Below are 6,762 nucleotides of genomic sequence, written 5' to 3'. Positions count from 1 at the left end.
GCTTCTTGATAATTACAGAAATTGGGATGTAATATGTTCCTAAAAATCCATTCGTTGGTCCAAAATATGGACCTTCCAATAATGGCAGTGTGTAAGTGACGAACATGGAGAACGCTTCCATCAGGAAATTTCTACCATTGCCAAGGTAAATGGAGCCCACGAATGATAGCCGACTACTTCTGGACTCTCAAGATGTTCCTCTAGATAAATACAGCAGAAAATCCGTAAGAAGTACATTTTAGGTCAGTATACAGAATACGTAACATAATTAGTTTAAATAAAGCAATCCTATTTCATTACAACAAAAAATGTGTATTACAAATAAACTGTGCCCGATAGAGAAAACAGTAAACGGATTTGAAATCAGCGGGAAAATACTTTTGGAATCAACTTTTCTTTCAATTTAGCAGAGAAAACTTTAAATTTTGTTGTCCAGTGTTGTCAGCCTTTGGGACTCATAACATAAAGATACTATGCATAGACACTAAATCTTAAAATTAATTTCTTAGGTTCGGATTTTCTCTGCTCATCTGTTGTATAGGAAAGTCCAATTTACAGCCTGTGGCTTCTTCTCGTTGGATTTTACATTGCTGTGCTCGGTAAGTACGACATAATAAATTAACTTATTTCACTATAGTTAAATTTCCTTAACCCTAAATGAAGAATTAATTTTATAAATACCATCGGTTCTGCTTTCTTCATGAAAATGAGACGATAATAGAACCATTATGCGGCGAGTTCAGTGAATCACGAGAATAGAAGCTTGCTTGCTGAAAAACATGAGATCAAAAATTGTGATGTTATAAAAATCTATGCCAAAAGAATTCCTGAAGATAGGTAGATGGTATATATTTTTATATAAAATGTAGTTTATGTTAATCTCCTCCTGCTCCCCAAAATTATATCGGCGCCTCTGGTCCGAATATGTGTAGTTTTAGCGCATTCCCCCCCTCATTATGGGAATCTGATCTTTGGACCATTTCATTTATACCGATCTCAAGACTTTAAAATATTGCCATAATTATGTAGACAGTGATATACATAATATATATAGGGCCTCCCTGATGTCACAGTGGTAGCGTCGTCGCCTTGTAATCAAGGGGTCCCGGGTTCAATACCCGGTGGAGGCACATAGTGCTTTGGGTCCCACTTTAAACTGTCTGTCCAGCCCCGATTAGTCTGACTGTGCATAAAACACCAAGTCAAGTCAATGCATAACATATATACAAATGCACACACATACATTCAAACACAAAGAAGATGGGAGGGAAGGGAGCATAGTTGCCAGTGTCGTGACCATTGGTTACATGTACATATAGATACTTCTGTGACCATGTACAGGACTTTCATGGATGATGGGAAGGGGAAAAAAGAATGAACATGAAATAGGAAACTCAGGTCCGGAAACGATCCGGTTAACAATTATAAAAGCAAAATCTTCGTGTGTAGAAGAGTATAAAACCCCAAAAATATGTGAAAAGTACCTCACAAACAGAAAGAGAAGGCAACCCCACGAAATTCCCCTAAGATCTGGGTGCGTGTGTTTCTACCAGGCAGCAATTGCGTTCATTTTTGGTCCTATACGGTCAGAATACGGAAACAACGGTTTTGTGTTATAACTCTTGACTTGAGGGTTTTTCGGACTGGACTTTCTTATCTTATGTTCGCGCTTTTTCCCCCTTCCATCATCCGTAAAAGTTCGTAACATGATCACAGAAACACCTTGTATGTATGTGTGCATAATGTGTATGTTATTGTATGGATATGGATATTGGAAAATATAGTACTGTTCAAGAAATGTATTCTTCTAATATCTTCATATGACATGCATAAGATGGCGCTTCTTCTCCATCAGTTACTCACTTATGTGTAAAAAGCTAAAATTAATTTTTCAATATGCAGATTTGCATTTGAAAAGTCATACGTATATGTAAAGGTGAATAACGATGCGGATAGTGAAAGAAAAGTTAAGTTTCCGTAAAGTACTGGTTACTAAAAGTTGGTAAACCGCTTGTATATAGGTTTAGTGTAAATATTTATATTCACATTGTCTCATCTAATATGTATTAAAATTTTAATAAGTGGTCAAATTGAGATTTTTTAAACATGTTTGCATATTTTGATAAAACATTCCTAGAATAGAAGCACAATATTTTAATACCATATGTTTTGCTACGTTGCTACGTACACTCATCCAAGCAACTCATGCGAATTCACTAGCCTCGGAATATGAAGTATGGGGTCCACTATGACAAGCAGAACATTCCATGCATCTTTCGGATGGCGGTGCACCCATCGTCGTTAGTTGAGAAAAGACAGTCAGCATTTTTTTTTTATCTACAAAGAATCCCGGAAGTGTACGAAGAAACCCGGAATGAAACGAGAAGCGATGAAGAACAAACATTATTTTCTAGGTACTGTCTGACTGCTATCAACCGTTCGAATGCGTTTCTCCGTGGCTCACTGTTGGTTGATTTAGTGTTTTAAGTCCACTTTATGCACAGTAAGGCTAATCGGGACTGGACCTACAGTTTAAAGTGGAATCCGAACCACTATGTGCCTCCACCGGGTATCGAACCCGGCCGTGGCTCACTGTAGTGGGCGTTGCACTATTTGAAGTCATTAGAAGCAGACAACAGTATTTCCTTCAGGGTGACGAGATAGGCGATAAGTTATAAAATACAGGATAAGTAAAACAATAATGAAACAACTTTACACACTTATTATGGCACAACTATTTATTTGTGTTAAGGAATCAGACAATGCCTCGATAGAAAGAAAACCTCTGGAAGCTTTATTCCAACTTGGCACTCATATTTGCATTGCTGCAATTTGTCTCACCGCTGGCTTGGCAGTGCGGCGGAAGATGGTCTGGCATTTTGCAATTGGCCTGCAAGGTCACCTGACCTTACACATTATGACTGTTATCTTTGGGGATGTGTTTCACTTCGTACGAATGATCTGCCAGAGTTAGAACGGCGAATTGTTAGTACCTCCGAAAACGTGAACGACAAGTTGTCTCGTACATGGCAAGAGCTTGATTATTGTTTGGACGTTTGCCGCTTGACACGTGGTTCCATGTTGAATCTTTCTGAGTCATGTGAGTAAAATATCGAGAGTTTTGTCTTTATATTAATGTCTTGTTTGATTTTCAATCATAAATAGTCACTTCCTAATAACTGTATGAAGTTATTTATTTTTTAATTACCCTGTTACCCTTATAATACTCTATTTTATTGATAACTACCATTAACCACTTTATATCAGGAGGTATATTCATATACATACTTTATATATATATATATACAGGGTGTTTCTAAAGGTCGTTTACAACGCTTGGGAGGTGATTCCTCACACGAAAACAAGCAAAAAGTCTAAGTTCCATTTTTACGACTGAGGCTTCGTTTCCGAGATAGGAGCCTCGCAAAAGGTGACAAAGTGAACGTCACACCTAACTGGGACGAATACTATCACAGATAGAGAGGCGGTTCCAAGGGAATCATAAAGGAATCGTATGTGCTCAGTCCGGAAGTCACTATGAAAAGTTCACTGCACGCATGCGCAATGGAGTCCTCAAAGGAATTGGGGATTTCCAGCAACAACAATGCATGGAAAAGGTATGTAACGCAGCAAGAAGGACCGTGACAATGAGAAATGCGTTCAAGACAACACATCCCGACCTCAAACATCAAAACATGACCACCGAACACAAAATCCGAAAAGTTGAGCACGGTTGCATACCCCAGTTACACGCGAGGAATGAACGAATCATGTCATGTGGCATACGAGAGACAGGAGGAGGGAAAGAAAAACACAATATCAGATGATTGCGACAACGTGTATTTTTACACGCGACAACTACGTAATATCCCCCCCCACACACACACACAACAAACAACAAATGCTACAATATCTTACGCACAGACAGTCCGTGTCACTGTACACCAACTGAAGATGTCACTTTCACCACACAAAGGGGGTGGGGAGCAATACCAAAAGTGTTCTCACTGGTATTTGCCGAGGGCAATAATCACAGACGGTTTTCAAAATGTCTGCCGTTTACTTCTACGCAGAGATGACAGCGACGAATCAAGGATTGTCGAGTACGAGCAAACAAGCCAGGTGTATCTGCTACCGTCGCGGCGGCGACGTTGATGAGAGCAACGAGGTCCTCAGCTGATGTGACAGGTGTGTCGTATACGAGGGTTTTCATTTCTCCCCAGAAGAAAAAATCGAGAGGGTTGAGATCTGGCGACCTCGGTGGCCAAGGCACAGGCTCATCCCCACCAATGAACCTATTGCGAAACACGTCATGCAGGAAATGTCGTACATTACGATCGAAATGAGCTGGTGCACCATCGTGTTGGTACCACATTTCTTGCCGCAGTGCCAAAGGTACGGTCTCCAACAGTTCAGGCAGAACCTCACTAAGAAATGCATGATACGTGCGACCATTCAGGCGAACAGGGAGAATGTATGGTCCAATTAAATGATCATGTACTATCCCGCACCACACATTCACTGAAAACCTGTGCTGGTGATGGGCCACAAAAAGTGCATGTGGGTTGACAAAGTCCCATACATGACTGTTTCTACTATTGAAGACATCCATCCTGGTGTAAATGGCTTCATCTGTCCACAATACGTTTGCCCCGAAGTGAGGGTTTGTGTCCAGCTGATGCAACAACCATTGGCAAAACTCCATACGAGGGCGAAAGTCACGAGGTAACAGTTCTTGTACTTTCTGCAGTTTAAAAGGGTGCATTCCTTCATCTGACAACACTCGCCAAACATTCACATGAGACGTGTTTCGTGCCCGAGCGAGCACTCGCGTACTGGTGCCAGGATGTTCTGCGACCGCTGTTAACACATCTTCTGCAAACTGATGTGTGCGTACACTTCGGGGTCTTCCAACTTCTTGTCGCGGTGGTAACACTGACTCTGTTTCACGCAGTCGACTGTCCACTACCTGAAAGAAGGTGTGAGACGGTAAACGTCTATGTGGAAAGCGTTCTCCATAAAGACGCCTTGCCTCACGGCTATTACCACGTGCCTCCCCATACATGAGATGCATGTCTGCTAGCTGCTGGGTCGTATACGCAGATATCTGTGTAATAGGGAGCTGGAACTGCAAAGTATTGTTTTTGTTTAACACTGGCACACTGCAGAAATTGGCCGTATCACCGTACGAACACCACAGACCAATTGTTGCGATACTTGACTTGCCCACTCCACCACGTCAACTTCTTTCAATGCAACATACTAGTACTCTTCAATGCGTATGACAACCTAGAGCGAACTGCTGATCATATCCCAGCACCTGCAACACGATTGGGACGACTGCCGGAGAGAACCAACCCTTCGAGCTCCTCTCGCGGGAACAGCAGTCATGAAGGTCAAACGTAGACTACGAGAGCCAGACTTGCCTGTGCAGCGCTTCCAAAACTGGTCTCTTTTACGTCACAATGATCGCGTGCGAACACTTTTGGTATTGCTCCCCACCCCCTTTGTGTGGTGAAAGTGACATCTTCAGTTGGTGTACAGTGACACGGACTGTCTGTGCGTAAGATATTGTAGCATTTGTTGTTTGTTGTGTGTGTGTGTGGGGGGGGATATTACGTAGTTGTCGCGTGTAAAAATACACGTTGTCGCAATCATCTGATATTGTGTTTTTCTTTCCCTCCTCCTGTCTCTCGTATGCCACATGACATGATTCGTTCATTCCTCGCGTGTAACTGGGGTATGCAACCGTGCTCAACTTTTCGGATTTTGTGTTCGGTGGTCATGTTTTGATGTTTGAGGTCGGGATGTGTTGTCTTGAACGCATTTCTCATTGTCACGGTCCTTCTTGCTGCGTTACATACCTTTTCCATGCATTGTTGTTGCTGGAAATCCCCAATTCCTTTGAGGACTCCATTGCGCATGCGTGCAGTGAACTTTTCATAGTGACTTCCGGACTGAGCACATACGATTCCTTTATGATTCCCTTGGAACCGCCTCTCTATCTGTGATAGTATTCGTCCCAGTTAGGTGTGACGTTCACTTTGTCACCTTTTGCGAGGCTCCTATCTCGGAAACGAAGCCTCAGTCGTAAAAATGGAACTTAGACTTTTTGCTTGTTTTCGTGTGAGGAATCACCTCCCAAGCCTTGTAAACGACCTTTAGAAACACCCTGTATATATATATATATATATAAGTGAAAGATTTTTTTTTCAAGTTTCAATTAATTATAATAATAATTACATTAATTTATAACATATGAAAGTGGTAACTGGAAAAGCTCTTACGACAGATAATACACACACACGTACGTGTGTGTGTTATATTGAGACCTCCTGTTAAGTTATATCTTGAGCTAGTTATTAATAGATGAGCGGAATATAATTTCAAAATGAAAAAAACAAACTGGAAGACACTACAAGTCAACTAAGAATAGCATCCATTTTAAAAATGGAAGATAGTATATCTTATATGGTAAAGGTAAGATAAAGTTCCCCTTGCACTTGGCACGGTGCCATGAAGCCATATTTAGAGGGATGTGGGGGTAGGGTCACAAACATTTTCGATCTCGGTCATTTTGGAGGTGACGTGACCAGCACCACGCTCAGGCCTCCATTACCCCTCAGGATTTCCCCCGGGTAAGTATTATTTGATGAAGATAATAGGGGTGAAGAGAATTATAGAGTTCATTCAAAATTTACATTTTGAATACCTTGATCTGTATCTATTTGTTTTTAAATAAAATGTTACTATGCTAATTAT

Source organism: Lepisma saccharinum, chromosome 9 (genome assembly GCF_977018435.1).
Source record: "Lepisma saccharinum chromosome 9, izLepSacc3.1, whole genome shotgun sequence".
NCBI classification, from domain to species: Eukaryota; Metazoa; Arthropoda; class Insecta; order Zygentoma; family Lepismatidae; genus Lepisma; species Lepisma saccharinum.
The sequence above is the reverse complement of the archived record's forward strand: the minus strand, read 5'-3'. Positions refer to the sequence as shown.